Source organism: Mesoplodon densirostris, chromosome 3 (assembly GCF_025265405.1).
Source record: "Mesoplodon densirostris isolate mMesDen1 chromosome 3, mMesDen1 primary haplotype, whole genome shotgun sequence".
NCBI lineage: Eukaryota > Metazoa > Chordata > Mammalia > Artiodactyla > Ziphiidae > Mesoplodon > Mesoplodon densirostris.
The window spans coordinates 118,826,630-118,851,925 of record NC_082663.1 but is presented as its reverse complement, the minus strand read 5'-3'; the positions used below and the strand labels follow the sequence as shown (position 1 = coordinate 118,851,925).

General features: G+C 44.7%; 1 protein-coding gene across 5 annotated transcripts in view; it reads left to right on the top strand.

Annotated features, from left to right (window-relative positions):
• The window catches only part of SIL1 (SIL1 nucleotide exchange factor), a 303,853-nt gene that overhangs the window by 29,042 nt on the left and 249,515 nt on the right, over positions 1–25,296 (top strand). For 2 of the 5 annotated variants that reach the window (XM_060091986.1, XM_060091984.1), the window contains exon 1: positions 20,101–20,233. The exons of 2 other annotated variants lie outside the window; for them this stretch is intronic. The gene's annotated coding sequence lies outside the window, so the exon portion shown is untranslated. One more of the 5 variants, XM_060091987.1, reaches the window with a different exon arrangement.

Sequence of the window (25,296 nt, the reverse complement as noted above, 5' to 3'; positions counted from 1 at the left end):
GTAAAAAAGAATGAACTACGAATATATGTAAACTGATGTTGAGCTTTTGACAGGAAAAATAAATTTCTGTTTTTTTGTGTGTGTGTGTGGTACGCGGGCCTCTCACTGTTGTGGTCTCTCCCGTTGCGGAGCATAGGATCCGGACATGCAGGCTCAGCGGCCATGGCTCACAGGCCCAGCCGCTCTGCAGCATGTGGGATTCTCCCGGACCGGGGCACGAACCCGTGTCCCCTGCATCGGCAGGCAGACTCTCAACCACTGCGCCATCAGGGAAGCCCCATCATTGTGTTTTTATTTGAGTCCTTCCTTTCCTTCTGGTACTGCAAGATGCTCCAGGCTCACATTGTATATTTCCTGCTCCATCCCTAGAATCAGCCATTTCCAAGGAACTCTGGTTTCTTTTATTACAAAGAAGTTTCACTACTTGAAATTATATTATTTCTTAACTTTCTATTTGTATCTTCCACTAAAATATTAGGTCCTTAAGTACGACCTTTTTTGCTTTTTTTTTTTTTTTTTTGTGGTACACGGGCCTCTCACTGTTGTGGCCTCTCCCGTTGCAGAGCACAGGCTCCGGACCCACAGGTTCAGTAGCCATGGCTCACGGGCCTAGCCGCTCCACAGCATGTGGGATATTCCCGGACCGGGGCATGAACCCATATCCCCTGCATTGGCAGGTGGACTCTCAACCACTGCGCCACCAGGGAAGCCCCCTTTTTTGCTTCTTCACTGCTATATCTCTATTACCTAGAATCGTATCTGGCACATAGCAGGATGTCAATAAACGTTTAGTGAGTGAATGAATAAATGAGTAAAGCCAAGTAGTATACCTTTTTATACATGTATTTTTTTTTAACTTTTAAAAAAATAAACATTTATTTTATTTATTTATTTTTGGTTGCACTGGGTCTTCATTGCTGCGTGCGGGCTTTCTCTAGTTGCAGTGAGCGGGGGCTACTCTTTGTTTCGGTGCACAGGCTTCTCATTTCAGTGGCTTCTCTTGTTGTGGAGCATGGGCTCTAGGCGCATGGGCTTCAGTAGCTGTGGCACGTGGGCTCAGTAGTTGTGGCTCGCGGGCCCTAGAGCGCAGGCTCGGTAGTTGTGGCACACGGGCTTAGTTGCTCTGCAGCATGTGGGATCTTCCCGGACCAGGGCTCGAACCCATGTCCCCTGAATTGACAGGCAGACTCTTAACCACTGCACCACCAGGGAAGCCCTATACATGTATTCTTCATGGCGCTTTGACACTCATAAGGATTTGATTAAAGGATAGATGTATAAATGGATGGATATATAGATGTATGAATCAAAAAATGAATGAATGAATGACTAAAAAGATGGATAGATTATTGGATGTATGTATGAATCAAGAAAGAGATGGAAGTTGATATTACTACTATGCACTCCAGTTTTTCCTGATAGAAACTGGGTGGTAGGGGCCTCATTCTTGATTCCTTTCACACTTTCTTCTCCCACATTCAGTCAACCACTAAGTCCTGCCAATTTTACATCTCAAATACTTCTTAAATCCTTTTCCTATTTTTTTAGTCCAACTGCTATTTCCCTAGAGCAGGCTCTCTTCATCTCTTGCCTGGATGCTGCTATGGCCTCCTAAGTCATCTGCCTTCAGCCTGTTCCTGCCCCCAACACCATCCATGTTTCAGCCAGAGGGCTCATATAAAATACAACTTTGCCCGTGTCACTCCTCTGCTTAAACCTTCAGAGTAAAGTAAAAAATCCTTAGCACCTACAATGACCCGAACATTGGCCATCTCTCTAGCCTCTCCTCTGCCGTTCTTTACCTTGCACTGATTTGTATGCCTCTGAAATATCAAACTGCTGGTAGTTCCCACCAGGGATCATGCTGCTTCCCTGTTCTGTCCTTTGCTCAAACTACTCCCCGCTGCCTGGAATGCCCTTTCCTCACAGTCCATAGCTCAAAATTCTTACCTGTTTCAATGTGGAAAGCATGTAACTTTGTAGTTGTGATTATGTTTATTAGCAGGCCCAAGACTAGAGAGCGAAATTTAAGGAGAGTTGTTCAAGTGAGAGTAAATCTTTAAATTTTGTGCTCTAGGTAGCTCACTTGACTCACCTTATTCCCTGTCCTCATCTCTTCTCCTAGATTGGGAGCTTCCTGAGGGTAAGAACTTTGTCTTTTATTCTTATAATCCCTAGCACAGTGGCAGGTGCTCAGTAAATGTGGGAAGGAGGAAGGATGAGTTAGAGGTCCACTGCCTGGGTCTTCAAATCCAGACTCTGTCTCTTAGTAGTATGGGAATTTGAACAAGTTCTTCTCTGTTCCTCAGTTTCCTTATCTGTTGAAAAGAAATAATAATAATATCTCCATCATAGGATTGTTCTTCCATGTTAAGGGAAATTATCCATTTCATCAAAATTTAAAATTGATTGACCTAAAGTTCTTTACAGTATTCTGTTGTGATTTAAAATTTTCTACTTTATCTGCCGGTATGTCCCCTTTAAATTTTTTTGATATTGTTTATTTATGCCTTCTCTTTTTCTTGATTGAGCTTATCAAAAGTTTTTATTGATCTTCTATAGTATCTCTATTTCCCAATTTGTTAAAATTTGGCTTTGTCTTTTGATTTCTTCTTCCTACTCTCTTTTGGATTAGTCTGTTCTTTTTTAATTTCTTGAGTTGGATGCTTTTTTCCAGCTTTTGCTTTTTTTATATAAGCATTTAAATCCACACATTTCCCTTTAAGTATCACATTATCTGCTTCCCACAGCTAATTTTAATTTCTAAATATCTTTTTTTTTTTTTTGGCGGTACGTGGGCCTCTCACTGTTGTGGCCTCTCCCGTTGTGGAGCACAGGCTCCGGGTGTGCAGGCTCAGCGGCCATGGCTCACGGGTCCAGCTGCTCCGTGGCATGTGGGATCTTCCCAGACCGGGGCACGAACTGGTGTCCCCTGCATCGGCAGGCGGACTCTCAACCACTGAGCCACCAGGGAAGCCCTAAATATCTTCATTTTGATTTAATTTTTGTCCCATGGGTCTAGAAGCATTTCCAAATGCATGGGACCCTTGTTATCTTTTTGTTGTTAAGTTCTATTTTGATTAAAGAAAGTGGTTTATTGACTTTTTAAAATATCTGATGAGATGTACTCTTCTGTCTAGTATGTGATCAGTTTTTTAGATGTTCCATAGGTGCTTGAAAGGATAATCATTGGCTGCCTCATAGGGTATTGTGAAGATAAATATTAGATAATACCTATAAAGCCCTTAAAACAATACTTAGCACATAGATCTCGAGAAGTAGTGGCTCCCACTGTTTTTTTTTTAATTTAAAAAATAATAAATTTATTTATTTTTTGGTTGTGTTGAGTCTTCGTTGCTGTGCACGGGCTTTCTCTAGTTGCAGCGAGTGGGGTCTACTCTTCATTGCAGTGCACGGGCTTCTCATTGTGGTGGCTTCTTTTGTTGTGAAGCACAGGCTCTAGACGCACGGGCTTCAGTAGTTGTGGCGTGGGGGCTCAGTGGTCGTGGCTTGCAGGCTCTAGAGCGCAGGCTCAGTAGTGTGGCACACGGGCTTCGTTGCTCCACAGCATTTGGGATCTTCCCGGACCAGGGCTTGAACCCGTGACCCCTGCATTGGCAGGCGGATTCTTAACGACTGCGCCACCAGGGAAGTCCCCCATTGTTTTGTTTTTTTTTTTTGCAGTACGCGGGCCTTTCACTGTTGTGGCTTCTCTCCCGTTGCGGAGCACAGGCTCCGGATGCCCAGGCTCAGCGGCCATGGCTCACGGGCCCAGCCGCTCTGCGGCATATGGGATTTTCCTGGACATGGGGCACGAACCCATGTCCCCTGCATCGGCAGGCGGACTCTCAACCACGGCGCCACCAGGGAAGCCCCCCATTGTTGTTTTGTTGTTATTGTTGGTGGGTGACAGTCTTAGCTGTTGCTCTGTGTATCACTAGGTGCCCTGGGAATTAGGGAAATTGAGCCCTTTCCTGCAAGTCAGTGCTCTACAGTTAAGTATCTGCACTGGCTATAGGGTCGATTAATTTTTGACACACACAGAAAACACCACTCAGCTCATTATAGTAGAAACAGTTCAGAGTTTGAGTCAGACTGACATGCACTGGGGTCCCGGCGTGGCCCCTGCCCCTTACTAGCTGTGTGACACTTCCCCTCCCCCAAACTCCTCTTTCCTTACTTGGGTATGATCTTGGACTTGCAGGGTTGTTCGGAAGATTAGGTTAAATGCTTTCAGCATAGGGCTGGATAAAAAGTAGAACTTTGATAGTGTTGGTTTCTTTTCCTTTCCTTCTACTGAGCCTGCAAGGAGAGAGAGGAAGGGAAGTTAGAGCTGTAAGGTTACAGCTGTCTCCACTCTCCTTTTCAGGACTTCTCTCCTTAGAAAGCCTAATTTTCATCCATGCAAGGCTGCGCTTCTCTGATGCTCCTCCCTAGGGAGCAGCTTGAAACCAGCCTGACTGAGGGAGAGGGAAGAATAAGGGAAGAGGATGTTGACATATGCAAATCAGCACCTAGCCTCCTGCCAAATTAGTGTGACACCTGCTTGGATAGAATTTTCCTTTTATCTCCTATCCGGAGCAGGCCAATTAATTTTTCAGGCTACCAGATATCTCATAGATGACAGCTCCTCAGACCCTCACTGAGAGCAGGGTCAACCTCCTTGGCTGCCACACAAACTTGGGATTTGCCTTTACCCTTTCTAGGGTCCCCAGGTAGGCTGAACGTCTCAGGGACATCTCTGTCTTGCCCTCAGCTTTTGCTTCGCTTCCCTCAACACTGACTTTTACCTTTCCTACTTTCTCTCCTTTAAGCCTCAGTCCCAGTGTGCAAAATGGGTTGGTTGGTTTTCCTACTTTTGAATCCAAGGAAGAGGAGGCACGAAACACATGGAGGGCAGAGCTAAAGGGGGCAGAATAAGGGAAGCCTGGACAGGGGTGTTTCAAAAACAGTCTCAGACAGAGAATTCCCTGGCGGTCCAGTGGTTGGGACTCTGTGCTTTCACTGCTCAGGGCATGGGTTCAATCCCTGGTTGGGGAACTGAGGCCGCGTGGCCAAAAAAAAAAAAAAAAAAAGAAACCTCAGACAGAGATAGTCACTTTGCCTCCATTCTCGCCACTTCCTTTAGTTCCTTTGCCTCCTGTCATCCTGTCATTTCATCCCTCCCATTCTAATTCCCACACATAGCTCGGACAACATTCATTTTTACTCTGCTCCTGCCTCGAGGCTACCAGAGAAAACCACAGAACTGTGCTCATTGGCTCCAGGGTCTGATTTCCAGTCGTGGTCAGGCCTCCAGTGTCCTTTGGTTATCTTTTTTGTTTTTTTAAAAATCTATCTATCTATCTATTTATTTATTTATTGGCTGCATTGGGTCTTTGTTGCTGTGCACAGGCTTTCTCTATTTGCAGTGAGCGGGGGCTACTCTTTGTTGCAGTGCGCGGGCTTCTCATTGTCGTGGCTTCTCTTGTTGTGGAGCACTGGCTCTAGGCGCTCAGGCTTCAGTAGTTGTGGCACGTGGGCCCAGTAGTTGTGACACATGGGCTTAGTTGCTCCAAGGCGTGTGAGATCTTCCCGGGCCAGGGCATGAACCCGTGTCCCTTGCGTTGGCAGGCAGATTCTTAACCACTGCACCACCAGGGAAGCCCCCTTGGTTATCTTTGTAATCATCCCCAGCCCTTGATCTCTTTCATTCTTCTGCTATGGGTATTTGCGCTTGTTTCCAGTTTCAGCTGTTATGAATAAGGTTGCTATGGATATTCTCATACACTTCTTTTTGTGGACATATATTTTTCTTTTTCCTGGGTAAATATCTAGTAGTGGAATTGTAGGTTACAGGATAGGTGTATATGTGTATGTTTAACTCTATAAGAAAGTGCCAACAACTTTCCAAAATGGTGTACCAGTGGGGCCCTTATTAAAAAGCAAGATCCCTGGGCTCTGTGCTGGACTTACTGAATCAGAATATTCCAGGAATAAAGGAGAGACAGCTGTATTTTTAGAAAGCTCCTTCTGTAATTTTAATGCAGCTAGTTCATTAATTGGCATTTGGAAACCACTGGACAACACTAAGAATCTTTACTTTCTTGTTGTTCATTCCCTTTTCAGTAAATGTAATTCTGGCTTCCATGTTCACCATGTATCATGCTTGTAAATAATGAAATAGTTGACTAACAGTGACTTAAGAAGTAAGAACATTTATTTATCTCATATAACAAGAAATCCAGAGGTAAGTAGCTTCAGGTTTGGGTTATTTCACCACTCAGTAATACAATCAAGGGTCCAGGCTTTGGAGAGTTCCCTGGTGGTCCAGTGGTTAGGACTCGGTGCTTTCACTGCTCTGGTCCCGGGTTCAATCCCTGGTTGGGGAACTAAGATCACACACACATACACACAGACAGACAGACGGACACACACAAAGATCCAGGCTTTTCTCATTTGCCTTCCTCAGGGTGTTTGTTCCATTCTTGAGCTTGTCCCCCCCACAGTCCTAAGATGGCTGCCACAGCTCTGAACAGCATGAGCTCATATACAACTTTCAAGGTGGGAAAGGAAGGGGTTGAAGATATCTATTGTATTGAAAAGGAAAATCTTTTCCATAAGCTTCTAGGCTTATTCCCAAGTCCCTTTGCCCAGAACTAGGTCACTTGTCTATCCTTGGGTTTAAAGGAGTGGGGGAAGGTGTACTGAGAAATTATCCAACCTCCCCTGTAGTGGGAGGTAGTCCTTGTAATTAGGGAAGGAGGGTGGGAAAATAGCTTTGGGGTAAATAATTAACAGTATCTCCCACAAGACCTCACTACAACTGTTCTTTTGGTCACCTTAATTGCTAGATCCAATGTCTTCTCTCCAGTTTTCCTTGTACTTGACCTCTGTGTGATGTTCTACATTGCTGGCTCCCTCTTTCTTGAAGCTCTTCTTTTGTTTTCTGCTACATCTCTCTACATCTCACTTCTCCTTGGACTCCTGTCTATTACCTTTCTCTTCTTTTTGGTTGGCATTACCCTGGGTTTTTAACCAGACCCTGTCTGGATACCTCTGAGCTTCTAAACCAAGCAATCCGCCCTAACCATGTGACTAAGACCTAATGAGAGCTGTTTGTGGCCTACCCCTTGAATCTTTGTATTTGGCCATGGGCTTCCTTTCCCCCTATAGTCGTGATTCTCCCTCTGCTATCTATCTCTGTCTCTTCTCTCCATTACAGAGCTATTGCTCTTGATAAGGTTCTTACTAGATTTTTCTTAAGGACAGAATTTTTTTTTAAATTATTTATAACTTCCCATACGGTAGGTCCTGGAACTGAATGGCCCATTGTTTTCAAACACTCCTGGGGTTTTCAAATAGAAGTTGAATTGCTCCACAAAATTAAGACATGATGTATTTGGAGTCCCAGAGTTTAAAAGATCAAGAAGAGAGACACTAGAGTCAGTTGAGAGCTGGGTGATGGAAGAGTTGAGAAGGACCTTCCACTTATGCCTGCGTAAGAGAATTTGGATAGACATGTCTAGACCTGACTTTTCAAGTGAAACCATGTAGGTTGTGACCCCTCTCTGTGACTGCACAAATTTTTATGTAAAACTTCTGAAGCTACCATGTAAGTGTTGTGACTTGATTTCAGACAGACATCAGTGAGGGGGCCAAGGTTTATGAGGCTGGCAGTGTGGACAGCGCCACATCTGAGTCACACCCAGACTATTGAAGTCTCTCTCTGATCTCTTAGCCTCTGACCTGAAACTGCTTCCAGCCCACCCTCCATGTAGCTGCCAGAAAGATCTATGACACAAACCTAGGTCATTTTCTTGTGGCATCTTATCCTGACCACGGATTGAACCCTGTGCCCTGTGCAGTGGGAGCACAGTCTTAACCACTGGACCACCAGGGAAGTCCGGTTAAATCTTTTATTTATTTATTTATTTTTTTTGCGGTACACGGGCCTCTCACTGCTGTGGCCCCTCCTTCTGTGGAGCACAGGCTCCGGACGCGCAGGCTCAGAGGCCATGGCTCACGGGCCCAGCCGCTCCGCGGCACGCCGGATCCTCCCGGACCGGGGCACGAACCCATGTCCCCTGCATCGGCAGGTGGACTCTCAACCACTGCGCCACCAGGGAAGCCCTTAAATCTTTTTTTAAAATTTATTTTTCTTTAATTATTTGGCTGCACTGGGTCTTAATTGCGGTTCGAGGGATCTTCGTTGCTGCTTGCGGGATCTTTAGTGGCGTGTGGAATTTTTAGTTGCGTGCGGAATTTTTAGTTGCGGCATGCCGGATCTTTTAGTTGCAGCATGAGAACTCTTAGTTGTGGCATGCGGGATCTAGTTCCCAGACCAGGGATCGAACTGGGACCCCTGCATTGGGAGCGCGGAGTCTTAGCCACTGGACTACCAGGGAAGTTCCCTGCTTAAATCTTTTAATGACTCTCTAGTTAGTGTTTTTCAAACCTGGGGCTCATGGATCACTGTGGATGTATTCTCAGGGGTCTTCAGTACCCTTTAAGAAATGTATTATTTGGGACTTCCCTGGTGGTCCAGTGATTGAGAATCCGCCTTCCAATGCAGGGGACGCGGGTTCAATCCCTGGTCTGGGAACTAAGATCCCACATGCCACGGGCAACTAAGCCCGCGTGCTCTAAAGCTTTCACGCCACAACTAGAGAGCCAGCATGCCACAACTACTGAGCCCTGTGCTTCAATGAAAGATCCCGCATGCCACAACGAAGATCCCGCATGCCACAACTGAGACCCGATGCAGCCAAATAAATGAATAAATAAATAAATATTTTTTTAAAAATGTATTATTTAATTTCAGGATTAGTTTTTTAAAAATGTAAGCATAGTCTGTAATACCCAGATGACTACGTTATAGCCAAACACTTTGAGATTTTAGTGTTGGTTTGCACTTGTATTTATTGATTGGGTTGGTGAGAAGTGATCTTCTGAAATGAGAGCATTTAATTTTTTAAAAATTTAATTAATTAATTAATTTGTCTGCGTTGGGTCTTCATTGCTGTGCACGGGCTTTCTCTAGTTGTGGCGAATGGGGACTACTCTTCATTGCAGTGCGTGGGCTTCTCATTGCAGTGGCTTCTCTTGTTGCGGAGCACGAGCTCTAGGTGTGTGGACTTCGGTAGTTGTGGCACACAGGCTCAGTAGTTGTGGCTCATGGGCTCTAGAGCGCAGGCTCAGTAGTTGTGGTGCACGGTCTTAGTTGCTCCGGGCATGTGGGATCTTCCCAGAGCAGGGCTTGAACCCATGTCCCCTGCATTGGCAGGCAGATTCTTAACCACTATGCCACCAGGGAAGTCCCCAGCATTTAATTTTTAATGCTGTAATTATTTTTATCTCATTGTTCAAAGATATATCCTCAGCACCCAGAACAGTGTCTGGCACATTGTAGGTGTTCAGTAAAGATTTGTTGAATAAATGAATGAAGGAAGCATCTCAAACTGGTTCCTGATATCCTTGGGGATTCGCTACAGTTTGAGATCTCCTTAGCATGGCATGTGAGGCTCTTCACAATCAAGCTAGGAATACTCGACTGGTAATTTTACCAGACAGTCTGGGCAGGATGTGGAGGCGTAGTCCCTTTTAGAAAATAAAAAAGCAAAAGTATAAAGGATTTATGTACATTCTGACAGGACAGACATGATATGCAAATTACTTGCAAATATAATGCAGATGGCATGCAACTCCTCATGCAAATGAGTGTCCTGTCTTTGGAAACAACTGCTGGAGCATTCACTAATTTGTCTGTGATACTGGCAGTAAATCTTTTAAGGGCTTAGGATGCAAGTTGCTTTGGTGGGGATGTACGTATACTGGGGAGGAGGAGGTGGTGGGAAGAAGTCTCTTAAATGCCAGTATGGTGCTGTAAGCCTGAAGCTTAGTATGAAGCTTAATACAGTATGCAGCTTAATACGAAGTTATTCTTCCATGATATTCCAAAGACTGGCTTGTTGGATTCGGCAGAGGGTGTGGGGGCAATGAAATGCAACTCCTTGTACCCTTTCAACTCTTTGGCAACCTCACATCTTCTGTCCCACCCATCTCACACTGCCCATGCTCTGGTCTACTGGAGCAGAGAGTCAGAAATCCCTGGCCTCAGGTCCTCACCATGAGGACTGCAGAAGAGCCTGTGATAAGAGCTCTTGTAAATCATGTCTGAGGGAGGTTAAGAGCATGATGTGGTGTTCTGCATTTCCTAATCTCATGACAAGAAAAATTTAGCTGAATTTCTGCTAGACCTATTTGAAAAAGATGGTTGGTTACAAGAAGCATGGGGGCTTTCTGAGAAATATAGCTGATTAATTTCAATGCCAATGATGCAGTATCTCACTAAGTTGGAAGCTTACTTGGAAATCTAAAGGAAAAAATGTCAACTGTGTTTTTTTCATTATAAAACCTGTTCTTCTCTGTTCCTGATGTAAAAGGAAATTTTTGGTTACACAGACTCTTCTACAATGATTATAACAATGTTGGGCAAATGAAATAAAAGAGCCTCTAGTAGATACACTTTGAAATAACTCAAAATCTGTTTTTTCTCTGACACTTTGCTTTCAATCAGACCTGGGTTCAAATTCCCACCTCCCGGATACACAAACTTGCGCAACTTACTCAACTTTTCTGAGGCTCAGTTTCCTCATCTGTAAAATAGGAATAATAGTAGAAACCTCATGAAGTTGCTAGCAGGGTTAAATGAGATAATGCATGTACTTAGCACAGTGCCTGGGTCATAGTAAGCATTCAGTAAAAGTAGTTATTTGCAGTGGTCATCTGTGGATTTGCTGCCTAGAGTCCATTCACCCTGCATCTGCTAGCTGTTCCACATTTCCTTCTGGTGAAACATCATTCTCTCCTCAGTCCGTGTTGTTCTAGTGAAACTGACTCCACCCTCAGCATCAAGAGTAAAGCCTGTGACTTAGGTTTAAACCAATCAGACGATTCCATGCTCCAGGCCACAGTGATTGATTAAAAAATGGGGCCATACATGGAGTTACCATATGATCCAGCAATTCTACTCCTAGGTGTATACCCAAGGGAATTTAAAACAGGTCTTCAAATAAAAATTTGTATAGGAATGTTCATAGCAGCATTATTCATAACAATGAAAAATGGAAACAACCCAAATGTCCATAATGTGATGAGTGGATAAATAAAATGTTGGTATATTCATACAAGGGTAATATTATTCAGCCATAAAAAGGAATGAAGTACTAATTTATGCTACAACATGGATGAAACTTGAAAACATTGTGCTAAGTGAAAGAAGACAGGCCATATGTTATATGATTCCATTTATATGAAATATGCAGAATAGGCAAATCTACAGGGATGGAAAGTACACTAGTGACTGCCAGGGATTGGAGGAAGGGAGAATGGGGATGATTGCTAATGGGTCTGGGGTTTCTCTTTGAGGTGCTGAAAATGTTTTGGAATTAGATAGTGGTGATAATTGTACAACATTGTGAGTACGCTAAAAACTACTGAATTTCATACTTTATTTATTTATTTATTTTTTTGCGGTATGCGGGCCTCTCACTGTTGTGGCCTCCCCCGTTGCGGAGCACAGGCTCCGGACGCGCAGGCTCCGGACGCGCAGGCTCAGCGGCCATGGCTCACGGGCCCAGCCGCTCCGCGGCATATGGGATCCTCCCAGACCGGGGCACGAACCCGTATCCCCTGCATCGGCAGGCGGACTCTCAACCACTTGCGCCACCAGGGAGGCCCTGAATTTCATACTTTAAAAGGATGAATTTTTAGTAAGTGAATTATGTCAATTAAAAAAAAACTAAACTTGGGACTTCCCTGGTGGTCCAGTGGTTAAGACTACACCCTTCCACTGCTGGGGGTGCAGGTTCCATCCCTGGTTGGGGAAGTTCCTCATGCTGCGTGGTGCAGGCAAAAACCACCCCCAAAACAAAAAACACTAAACTTAAAAAATAAGGGCACGTGACTTAAGCAGGCCAATGAGAGCCAATAAGACTCAATCCAATTATTTAGAGCTGTAAGGGTAGCAAACTAGTTTCCCTCTTGCAGGTCTCCAACTTGAGAGAATAGAGGGTCTGAACGTGCTGACCTGTCTTGCTTTGTGTAGAGCCTGAGACTGAATTATCCCACCCAGGTGATAGTAGAGCCAAGCCATGGAGAGATATGAAGACCTGGTTATACATTGGAGTTTGTCTGTGACCTTCCTGGTTTTAGGACTGAAAGTCCTGTGTCCCATGTTGGTCACCCTAGTTGGAGCTCTAAATCTACCTCTGCTTGACACCCAGGACTCTGCCTGTAGACTCTCCAAGTACGTGAGTCAATAAATTCCCTTTTTGTTTTAGCAAGTGTCATGGGTTGGGTTTTCCAGAGGCAGGAACTGAGACTGGGTTCAGGGTTCCAGATGTTCATAGGGAACAATACCTATGAAAGGAAGGAGGCAGAAGAAGATTGGGTGGAAGAAGAAGTCCTTCGCCAATCCAAGAGAGAGCTCTGGAACTAGTATTGCCCTTCAGAGAGTCCCACACTGAACCAAAATGGTGGGCCCACTATATTCTTCTTTGTTTCTTTTCACCTGCAAACTTATAGTCATCCTTCAAGTCTTAGTCTAAATGTTACCTTTTGGGGGAGTCCTTTCCTGGAGCCATCAGTGCTGTTAAAGTCCAATGGCATTTGGAGCATATGTAGCAATTTGATTAACTAGTAATTGTTTTTTTGTTTTATGTTGTCTTCCTCGCAGTCTTCTAGCTTCATGAAGGAAGGGACTGTTCTGGTTAGCTATTTCTAGGTAATAAACTACCCCAAACCTTAGTGGCCTAAAGCAGAGGTTGGCATAGTAGGACCCATGTGCCAAATCCAGCCTACCAGCTGTTTTTTTGGTGGTGGTTGTTGTTTTTAAATTAATTAATTAATTAATTAATTTTTGGCTGCAGTGGGTCTTCATTGCTGCGCGGACTTTCTCTAGTTGCGGCAAGTGGGGGCTACTCTTTGTTGCGGTGCGCAGGCTTCTCATTGTGGTGGCTTCTCTTGTTGCGGAGCACGGGCTCTAGGCACGTGGGCTTCAGTAGTTGCAGCTCACAGGCTCTAGAGTACAGGCTCAGTTGTTGTGGCGCACAACTACTGAGTTGTGGGCTTAGTTGCTTTGCGACATGTGGGATCCTCCTGGACCAGGGCTCAAACCCGTGTCCTCTGCATTGGCAGGTGGATTCTTAACCACTGCACCACAGGGAAGTCCCTCACCTGTTTTTATATAACTGAAAAACTAAGAATTTTTTTTTCACATTTTTAAGGGATTGTAAAAGAAACCCCCTAAACAAGAACAATATGTGACAGAGATGGTACATGGCCCACAAAGCCTAAAGTATTTACTATCTGGCCCTTTATAGAAGAGGTTTGCCAAAACAACCATTTTGTTACATCTCATGATTTTGTGCAACAGGACTTCAGGAAGGGTTTGGTTGGATGATTCTTCTGCTCTATGTGATATTGACTGGCACTGCTCATCGGCACTCAGCTAGAAATTGGTCTGGTCTAGAGGGTCCAAGAAGGCTTCACTCACATGTCTGGTACCTTGGCAAGTCAGCTGGAAGCCTGGTCTCAGCTGGGCCCCTTTCCATACTGTCCCTCCCTCAGAGTGATTGGACTTATGAAAGAGTGGCTCAGGTATCCAAAAAACCAAAATGGAAACTCCGAAAGATGGGGCTTATAATTGAAGAGTGTCACTCCTTCTGTATTCCATTGGTCAAAGCAGTCACAGGCCAACCCAGATTCAAAGGGAGGGGAAATATAACCCACATCTGAATGACAGGAGTGCAAAAAGTTGAGGCTTTCTTTAATTTACTTGAGGACTAAGTCAGCTCACTCACCATACATTGTCAGCTCTTAGCATACCACCTGGCTTATGAACTCAATAAATTTGTTAACTAATGGATATACTCTGGTAGATAAAAGCTGACCTATTTGTAATATGAAAATATTAGATTTGCAGCTAGATCAAAGCTGAGGTCTAACTGGACTCTTAGAAGCACTCCATTCCACATGTTCCATTTTGGGGCTACCATGGGTCATCTCTACCATGCCGCACCTCTCAGAGTATTTGAACTTCAGTTTCCTTTTTGGTTAATGAGGGACAATGTATCCTGCATCTCACAGGATTCCTATGAGAATTAAATGGTATAATGAATGCAAGAAAGTGATATAAACTGTAAAGTTCTGTTTAACATTAGGTTGTCATTATTATCATTGTTCCCCAGGATGAGGAGTGGACAAGGCCAGAGCCCCTAGATCCCCAGCCCTGGAGAAGGACCCCTGAACCTTACCCCACTCTTCAGCTCTTACCCCTGCCAGTTCCTAAGGAAAACACATTAGGACGGTTCCCATGGCTGTGCAGTCCAGTTCTAGCCAGGGAAGATTTATTTCCCCACAGTGGCTCTAATGATGGTTCGATGGGTCTCATTATTCCATAATGATCTTGGTGCCAATGCCTCCCACCCTGGGCGTCTCTGCAGAGGCTGTGGGGAAATGGGAAGCCACACTAGGTAAACAAATAAGAATGATTAGTTGCATGTGACCAGCCCCTTGACACTTGAGCTGGCCTGTTGTGTGCTCCAACATATGGACTAATAAAGACACTGCTGAGAAAAACCACATTCAACTTGTCACTCTAACCCAGCTCAGAAAATGCAGTATTCTTTTCCCCAGAAGAACCCCCTTGAAACCCTCTGTCCCAGAGACACTGCCATACCTTTCATTTTTTTGTGTCTCATTTTTGACTGGAAGGAGGATTTGTCTGCCTTAGTAATACCTCTTCCAACATTTCTGCGAAAGCTCCTATAGAGTCTGGGCATGATGTATAATATGTGTGTAATATGTGTATGTCTGAGAGTGGGATAATTACTTAGAATATAAGTAGGGATATAAAGCCGGATCCCCTGTGTGAGTCTATAAGTACCCACATGTGTATATGTGTGTGATTTAACTTTGCCCAGCTTCTAGCACAACATCTGTGTAGCCAACAGGCATGGAAAAGAATAGTAATAGCTAAGAACTATTCAGCACTTACTGTGCCAGGGACCGGGCTGAATGCTTTATATATATTATCCCATTTAATCTCCATAACAATTACTGAGGTGAGTACTAATATTATCTCCTTTTTACAAATAAGGAAACACACCTCTAACATTGCTTAAAGTTAAAGCAACTTGCTTAGTTGGTGAGGGGCAGTCAGGACTTAAAACGTCTGTCCAATTTCAAAGCCTGTTCTTACACTGCTCTACAACCCCAATTCTAGGCTCTCTGCTGACAACGATATTGGATTTGATGATCCAACGTCCTGTGACATGCCACATGGCAAGCCTTATTCTCCACATGTGATCTCCCAAAGCTTTGGTGCTTGGGGAACTTTATTAGGGACAATGTTAGAGGAGAGAAGGGTTCAACCAATAGAGTATGGCAGAAATAATGCTACATGACTTCTGAGGCTAGATCATAAAAATACCATGCACCTTAATGCTTGGTTCTCTTGGGATGCTCATTCTTGGAAACCAGCCACTAAGTTGTGAGGAGGCCAAGCAGATACTGGGAGAGGCCACTTGTCGGTGTCTTGGCTGACAGCCCCAGCTGAGGTCCCAACTGACAGCCAGCGTCAACTTCCAGCCATGTGAGTGAGAACCATGCCTTAGTTGAGCCACGCCAGTGGACAGTGCACAGAGCAGAGTCTATTCTTCCCTACCAAGCCCTGACCAAATTGCTAAATAAATGACTGTGGATGCTTTGTTATGCGGCTGTAGCTGTGTCTGCTCTGTGTGTGTGTTCCTGTGATTCAGTGCCTTTGTGGGTGCCCATAGGCAGTACAGTTGTGTCAGATGTCTGTGTACATGAGTAGGTGTGTGATTGAAGGTGTTTCTGGAGACAGAATCATGGTTCTTGGGGTTTAGCTTTGGCCTCAATGGGAGCTGTTTGGTGAGAACACTTTGAATCTTGTCTGTCTTCTGAGTCTCTTCTTTTGCGTGCTTTCCCGTTGAACCAGAGAGGCCTGTTTAGCTGAAAGCAAGTGCAGCTTAAATTTACTTACCTTTTTCTGGCCAAAACTCCCTGGAGATGCCAAAGCCTTCTAGTAGGTGGGAGGCTGCCATCCAGAGGCCTCACATCCCTTTCTCAGGGGGCTGAAAACACTGTTTTTTAAATTTTCCTTTTCTGCTACTGAGGCCTTCAGAAATGCACCTGAGCAAAGCACAGACACTGGGGTCGTTGATGTCTCCTGGGATAGAGAGACCTAGAATTCCTGACTGGCACCAAGGAAGCTGCTGATGGGCTCAAGTGTGCCCGGTCCCAGGGCAGAGGTCATCTCGTCTTTGCACTGCCTTAGCTGCTGCCACCTACTCCACCTGAGTGCAGCACAGGTAGTAGAGGACCCTGGTTCAGATGGCCAGTTCCTCTTGGTCTCCTCGGCAGTCCCCCTCAGCTTCTTTTTTTTTTTTTTTTTTTTTTTTTTGCGGTACGCGGGCCTCTCACTGTTGTGGCCTCTCCCACTGCGGAGCACAGGCTCCAGACGCACAGGCTCAGCGGCCATGGCTCACAGGCCCAGCCGCTCCGCGGCATGTGGGATCTTCCCGGACCGGGGCACAAACCCGTGTCCCCTGCATCGGCAGGCGGACTCTCAACCACTGCGCCACCAGGGAAGGCCCTCCCCTCAGCTTCTTGCTCTCAGCTTATTGCTTCTTCCATGTTGGCAGCTTGATTTAGCTTTTCTGGGAACGCAGAGAGCTCTCTCTAGCTTCACACTCCTGCCCTTGCACTGACTCTCAGCCTCTCAGGACCTCTAAAGCACTGTTTTCTAACAGAGCTTTTAGCGATGATGGAAATGTTTCATAATCTGCACTGTCCAATATGGTAGACATTAGCCACATGTGGCTCTTGAGCACTTGAAATGTGACTGGTGTGACTAAGAAACTGAACTTAAAATTTTATTTAATTTTAATTAATTTAAATCTAAATACTGCATGTGGCTATTGGCTACTGTGTAGGACAGCACAGCTCTGAAGAGTTCAGAGAGAAGAGTTTTTCTTTTATTTGTAAAATGGGGATAAAAATTGGCCCCATCTGCCTCATAGGGCTGTCTGAAGCAAACAAGATGATGAATGTGAAAAAGTTTTATTCACATAAGGGATCTGGACAGATAGACAGCAGTGTGAACTTATAGCTCTTTGTTAAAATTTCTGTTTTATGGCCCTTGCTGGACTGTGTTGATTTGATCTGTTTACATTTCTGTGTCTCTCTTCTGACTCTGAGCTCTTTAAGGGTAAGAACAGGTGGGATAGTATCAGAGATGTATCCTCACCGCATGTAGCATGGTACTCATGTTCAAGTAAATAAAATGTCTGGAGTTCAGAAGTGACTCCTGGCAGCAGGATTTAAAGTGTATGGTGAGGGACTTCCCTGGTGGCACAGTGGTTAAGACTCCATGTTCCCAATTCAGGGGGCCCGGGGTTTGATCCCTGGCCAGGGAACTAGATCCCACATGCATGGCAACTAAGAGTTTGTATGCCACAGCTAAGGAGCCTACCTGCTGCAACTAAGACCTGCTGCAACCAAATAAATAAATTAATTAAATAAATTAAAAAAAATAAAGTGTATGGTGAGAGCTGGGATTGGGGGGTACACAGAGAGGAGGGGGCAGGACAATAGGGTGGTGAGACAGAGAGCTAGGGCTCTGGCTCCCCACACTCAACATTCTAGGGCCATCCAGAGAGAGCAGGGAGCCAATTCCTGATGCCAGGAATGCTTTCACACAACTGGGTATCAGGCTTGTCAGAGATTAATTGAGAAAGTTTGATCAGAGGAGAAATGATCTATTCATACATTTTGCTTGTTGAGGTAGGCCAGATTGATCATATAAATCTCTGCCTAGCCAGGGCTCTGGGGGTGGGTGCTGTGGTTTCCTTTAATTGATGGTGGCAAGGTTGAAGGTGGTTCCCCAGGCTCTTTACCTTTCCAAGGTTTTGCTCTTCTGGGGAGTGGAAGAGGGAACTTGGAAGCTCTCCAACAGAGCTGTAAGGGACAGAAGGCTTTTTAGTTGTTGTTTACTTATTGAAAAGGAAATTTAAAACTTATTTCTGCTCAATTCCAAGAGTAATACAGGGAAACAGAGAAGAGACCAACGTGATCCCACCACCCAATCTGATCCTTGGATTTCAAACTTTCCACCTTTACAGTGGTCCTCCTTGTTTGGGGGCCACGAGAGTAGAGGCAAGCTGCTTAGGCCCAGCCCTGCACTCTGATTTTAGCAGCTCAATAGGCTTGAGCTTGGAGCTAGTTCCCCTGGGAAGGGGTTCTCAATCAGGGCTTTTAGAGGTTTGGGGATTGGGGGGACACAGAATTTTCCTTCTGTACATATTTGAACTGGTTAGATCTGTCCCAAGAAGGAAGCCATGCTCCTGTGAGTGTTGGCAGCTCTGTGTCCAGCTGGACTCTTCTCTTGGCTCATGCATTTAAGTAAGAATTCTGAGATTTGAGTTATTCTATTTTTAAGCATCTTACTCTTGTAGTACTTTATTAATATCTTTTTTATAACTTGTGTCAGGCTCAATTGTAATTTATATGTTCACTATGCAATGTACCACTGATGCAGTAAATACTTGTTGAACATTTATTATCTGTCCTCATGGTACTAGGCAGTGACACAAACTAGAATTATTCCTGGGCCCAGCTATTCTCACCAGCCTCCTGGGTGTTCCATGGGAAAAGTGAGCTGTTCCCTGTCCTTTCCCACCCAGTCCCAGGGAAATATCTTATGTAGGTTTTTCTAATAAAGTGGCACTACTCACTGAAGCCTAGGGGCTTGTTCTCTCTTTCCAGGCTACTAACCAAAGTTTATTCATGGTTGTGAAGTCAATCTTCCATCTGCTTGAAGTAAACATAATCGAGAAAGTAGATTAACTGCTAGAAGCTCACATAATACATGGAAAAGGGAAAGTAACTAAACAGATAGGTTGATTGTTTGCTCTTATTATTTAGATTATCCTTTCTCTGACTTAAATTCCCAGTTATAGCACTTTCGGACTGTATGAACTTGTATAAGTCTTTCAACCTCTTTGAGCCACAGCTTCCCTATCTATAAAAAGGGGGTGACAGTTCTGATCTTAGAAGTTATGAGGGGCTTCCCTGGTGGTGCAGTGGTTAAGAATCTGCCTGCCAATGCAGGGAACACGGGTTTGAGCCCTGGCCCAGGGAGATCCCACATGCTGCAGAGCAACTAAGCCCGTGTGCCACAACAACTGAGCCTGTGCCCTAGAGCCCGTGAGCCACAACTACTGAAGGCCGCACGCCTAGAGCCCATGCTCCACAATGAGAGAAGCCATCGCAACGAGAAGCCCGTGCACTGCAACGAAGAGTAGCTCCCACTCACCACAACTAGAGAAAGCCCGTGTTCAGCAATAAAGATCCAATGCAGCCAAAAATTAAAAATAAAAACGTTATAAGAAGTAAATATAATGTATACGCAACACCTGGCATATATAAATAAGATATTCGGTGGTAGAACGGAATTAGAGCTGCTGGCGACTTTTATTTTTAAAATAATTGGTCGTTGTCAATTCACACATTACATAAGTAGATAAAGTAGGTGACTTGCAGGTGCCCTCTTCTGCATAAATTTTCTAAGGACTGTTTATTGCTTCAGACTCCTTATTGCTTTATCCCAACTGAGTCACGCCAGTTTGATTTTTTACTCCCTACCACCTCTGGTTTCTTTTTGGCCGCACTATGCGTCTTGTGGGAATCTTATTTCCTCAACCAGGAATCGAACCCTTGTACCCTGCAGTGGAAGCCCGGAGTCTTAACCCCTGGACCACGAGGGCAGTACGACCTCTCACTTTTTTCTGATGATCCTTCCGCTAGAAAGAAGTTAAGCTGTGGTTTGGGAACAAAACCAGGCCCGCGGGTACCTCACGCTGGCGGAGGGATACTGGGGTAAATAAGTTCCAGGAGGTTTGCTCAGATAGACGCTAGGGGGCGGGACTTAACAGAAGCCGGGAGGGGTGGGGCTGACAACTCCGATTGCGGGAAGGGGAGAGAGGCGGCTGTACGCTGTTTGGAAGAAGACAGTTGGGCGAGGAGGCAAGTGACATAATAGCTGCGCGCTCACGGCTTCTGACGGTGGCCGCTGCGTCTGCGTACGGGGAGCTGGTTGCCGCTGCGGCCGCCTGGAATTGTGGGGGTTGTGTCTGCCCCTCGGCTGCCGGGCGGGAAGCCGAAGGTAGGGGCGGTGAGGGCCGCCCGGCCCTGGGCCTGGGCTGGGGGCTCAGGGCGCTGCCCGGGTCTCCTCCCGCCAGAGGCCCTGGCGCCTTCCCAGCACTGTTGTGGGGTCCCTACATATCGCCCCCCTAGTGTCTGCGAAGCGGGACGTACAAGGGGGCCCTGGGCTCCTCACTGGTTTCCGCAGACCGGGCCTCTCAGCCCAAGGCTGCCTTCCCTACTTTTCCCTCTCAAAACGTCTCCCGTAACCGTGCTTAAAGGCCAGGAGATGAGGCAGTGGGCATCCGAGACGGGCTTTTGGCTTCGCATCTGTTTTAGTTCCCTTCCCTGTTCCCTTTTCCCTGCCTCAGTTTCTGCATTTGTCCAGCTGCTCCAGTGTTGACATTCTGGTGTCTCTTCACCATGTGGAATTGAGCCCTACCCGCGTCGTATATCCACTCCTGTCTTGTGTTATCCTTTGCCCTGGTAGATGAAATACTTGCCTTTAAAGTAGGGGTTAGAGACTTGGGTGTGTTACAAATCACCCTGAAGGTTGTGCATATCCCTGGGTTTTACTTACAGGAATTTTGGGTAAAGTGGGGCATGGGCACCTGCAATCCTTCCCAGGTGGTTCTGATTTAGGTGGTCCTGAAATCCTCGCTTTGAAATTCTCTGCTAAAGAAGGCAGGAGAAAATCATTTGAAATATGAGCCCCATGTGGGAAAAACAAGGAGTCAGGAAATGCCCAACACCTAAGAGGCCAGTGGGGGCTTCCTTTGCCCTAGAGGAGCTAGAGGGCTGTTTCATGCCTTAAAAAATAATAATTTAAAAAATATGATTCATATGTAAGATAAATTTTCTAATATTTTAAAATGCTTGGCCTTGATTCAAGTCCAGCTGGCTTTCTGGCCTAAATAAAACAAAACAAAAAGGCAAACTGCTTTGGGGGATTGAGGGGGTTAGATTAAACCCAGACTAGGTAGGCAGGTAAAGAATGAATCCTCCATGTTTGCTAAGAGAAGAAATTGATTTTTATAAACATAGTGTTTGTTTTGACAGTGTGAAAGATGTGTTTTGTATTTGTGTGTCTTTTTATCTCCCAACCTACCCAAGCTCTTTTCCTTTATGATAAAACTATAGCCAGATTTGGAGATTGGATAGCAGGACTTGCTCTGTGGCTTCAGTTGAGAACATGGACCTTGGGTTTTAAAGGTGTTGCCACACCAAATTTATTTTTACCTTTCTTTTGGGTGTTCGGTGAATTTTATCAGCTAATTAATACATGTGCTGTTCTGATGAAATTGGCAACAGAAAAGACTTATTGCCCCCATTTTACAGACGATGGGAATGGGGAGTATGTTAGTAGGGATGTGGTAGCTCAGGAATGAGAAATTGCCTTGTCCTGTGATTCCTGCTTTCTTCACCTTTCCTGCTGTCTTTGAATACGAGCTATTCTCTGCAGAGGCCAATTTTGAGTCCTGGTGTGTTTCATTGACCCGAGAAAAGGATAATGAAGTGAAACTGAAAGTTAAAAAAAAAGGGTTTGAAATAAACATGCCAGAACTTAATTCTCACTGAGTCTCTTGTTCTCCTTTAGAATGGTATGTGTAGGTGCAAGTGGAGGGGGTTGAGGGTGGCATCACTTAAGTGATATGGCCTTTGTTTTTGTTTTTTTTGGCTGCACCACCCGACATATGGGATTTTAGTTTCCTGACCAGGGATCGAACCTGTGTCCCCTGCATTGGAAGTGTGGAGTCTTAAACACTGGACTGCCAGGGAATTCCCATATAAAAAAAATTCTTTTTGGATATGGCCTTTGTACAAAGTAGTTTTGAAAATCCAACTCTGACAGAGACATTTTTGAACCATATGAGAGATCAGTTTCATTAATACATGATACCATACTTTTTTTTTTTTAAATCCCAAATGGCATGGGTAAGCAATCTTGTCCCTTGACTTCAGATGAATTAACAGTTCATTTGAAGTGGACCTAGTGGTGAACATGAGTTTTTTTTTTTTGGCCACGCGGCGAGGGCTGTGGAGTCTTAGTTCCCCTAGCAGGATTGCACCTGGGCCCTCGGCAGTGAAAGGGCAGAGTCCTAACCGCTGGACTGGCAGGGAATTCCCTGAACATGAGTTTTTAAAAAATTAATTAATTTATTTATTTTTGGCTGCGTTGGGTCTTCGTTGCTGAGCGCGGGCTTTCTCTAGTTGCGGCGAGCGGGGGCTACTCTTCATTGCAGTGTGCGGGCTTCTCACTGCAGTGGTGGCTTCTCTTGTTGTGGAGCATGGGCTCTAGGCGCGCGGGCTTCAGTAGTTGTGGCGCACGGGCTCAGTAATTGTGGCGCGTGGGCTCTAGAGCGCAGGCTCAGTAGTTGTGGTGCACGGGCTTAGTTGCTCCACGGCATGTGGGATCTTCTCGGACCAGGGCTCGAACCCGTGTCTCCTGCATTGGCAGGCGGATTCTTAACCACTGCGCCACCAGGCAAGCCCCTGAACATGAGTTTTGATTCTGAATCTGTTTCTTATTAGCCATATGACCTTGGACAAGTTATTTCACCTCTTAGGGTTGGTTTTTCCAATGGATAAAAATGGGAATAATATTTTAAAGAGTGGTTAAATGAGGTAGTACATATGAAAGCTCTTGGGACATAGGAATGCAATAACTGTTTTCACCCTCAAAGAATGAAATTTGCTATAAATGAGAATATTCAAAAAGGAGCGTTTGTAAAGGCAAGTTGTGCCTTTTTCCAAATAGGTGGATGCCTTCTAATTGTTATTTCATTTATGTTTGTGGATTCATGCTCTGACCTTCTCATCCGGCCTCCTGTCTTTTTCTTCATTCATTTTCTTTTTTTTAACATCTTTATTGGAGTATAATTGCTTTACAATGTTGTGTTAGTTTCTGCTGTATAACAAAGTGAATCAGTTATATGTATACATATATCCCCATATCCCCTCCCTCTTGCGTCTCCTTCCCACCCTCCCTATCCCACCCCTCTAGGTGGTCACAAAGCATAGAGCTGATCTCCCTGTGCTATGCGGCTGTTTCCCACTAGCTGTTTTACATTTGGTAGTGTATATATGTCCATGCCACTCTCTCACTTTGTCCCAGCTTATCCTTCCCCGTCCCCATGTCCTCATGTCCATTCTGTACGTCTCTGTCTTTCTTCTTGTCCTGCCCCTAGGTTCTTCAGAACCATTTTTTTTTAAAGATTCCATATATATGTGTTAGCATAGGGCATTCTTTTTCCTTTTCTTTCTTTTTTTTGGGGGGAGGTGTAGATATTCTTACACCCGTTTTATAGTTTAGGAAAAGTAGAGCCAGGGAGTGGTCTCAGTTAATGGTACTCATGATAGGGTTTTTTTTTTTTTGAATTTTATTTATTTTTTTATACAGCAGGTTCTTATTAGTCATCCATTTATACACATCAGTGTATACATGTCAATCCCAATCTCCCAGTTCGGTATTTGTTTTTCTCTTTCTGACTTCACTGTGTATGACAGACTCTAGGTCCATCCAGCTCACTACAAATAACTCAATTTCGTTTCTTTTTATGGCTGAGTAACATTCCATCGTATGTATGTGCCACATCTTCTTTATCCATTCATCTGTTGATGGACACTTAGGTTGCTTCCATGTCCTGGCGATTGTAAATAGAGCTGCAATGAACATTGTGGTACATGACTCTTTTTGAATTATGGTTTTCTCAGGGTATATGCCCAGTAGTGGGATTGCTGGGTCGTATGGTAGTTCTATTTTTCATTCATTTTCTGTCCTTTCCTGAGTGAAGCTGTGCTGTGGAGGCCATCTGCCAGTTTCTTGGAGTAAGCCTCTTTTCGGGAGAGCTAATCTGAACATTCTTACAATGCCAGCCCCTTGGTTGTGGATTCCTGGGGATTTTTCTCCGGGGCCTCAGCTGGTGCTTAGATCACGCTCTGTAGCACAGGAGTCTCTAATGCCTGGATTTGGTATCAATTTGGAGACCTGTCCTTGTGGAGCTAATCTTTTCTCTTTCTGAGCAAGGATGAATGCTTTATCCTTCTCTGAGTCGGCTTTAAGCTACAAGCCTTAGTCTTCCATAACATAGAGCTTCTTATTTTAATTATAAGAAAGGAATATCCTGCCCTTTTCTTTATTTACTTTCACCAAGGGTTTTACTGCTGAGTAGGGGAGGAGGATAGCCTGTTATCATTCAGGTGGGGCTGTCGGTAACCCCTGATTACTAGCTTCAACAGTAATTGAGTTAGTCTTTGGGATAAAAACCTCATAAAAGAGTCAAGCTGCTCAGGACACATGTGAAGCACCTGTCAGTATTTTCCTGATTTGTGAAGAGTTTACACCTGTAAACTTGTGTAAACCTGTAAACATCCTCACTTGTGCAATTTTCTACCTTGGAGATAGTGAGAATCCAGGAGCAACTGAACTATGTTTAGCCCAGACTGATAGACAAGGGTGTGGTTATGTTGGCTGACCATGTCTGCCCTCATTCTCCTAATAGTGTCCTAGGCACTATTTGAGGCATTGAGAAGTGACTTAGTCAATTATGGGCTGCTATAACAGAATACCATAGATTGGGTGGTTTAAGTAACAAGCACTTATTTCCAACAGTTCTGGAGGCTGGAAGTGCAAGATTAGGGTGCCAGTATGACCAGGTTCTTGAGGAAACTGGGTTGTCCTTTTGGACATCTAATCAAGTGTTTCTCAACCTTTTTTCATTAGCACCTTTTGAGACATTTTTTCCCCTAATTGCCCCCCTGCCTCCAGTCAGTGGAATTTTAATACCACAGATGTACTGTGTATCTGGTTATGTACTATGGCTCTTTGGAGGGCCACAAACTGTTGTAATATCTAAGATTTTTTCTTCCCCAAGAATCAGTTTTCACCCCTTTGGGGATGATTTTGCCCTCATTGAGAATGCATAGTCTTATCCTATATCGTCTCACTCATACAGTCATCAAGGCTTGTTTTCCATCTAGAAATTCCACCTGTTACCATAAGCTTTTTCAACACCTCAAACATCAAACTAGTGAAAGCAGGAGAATATTATCTCATTCAGTCCTCACATCAACCTTGTAAGATAG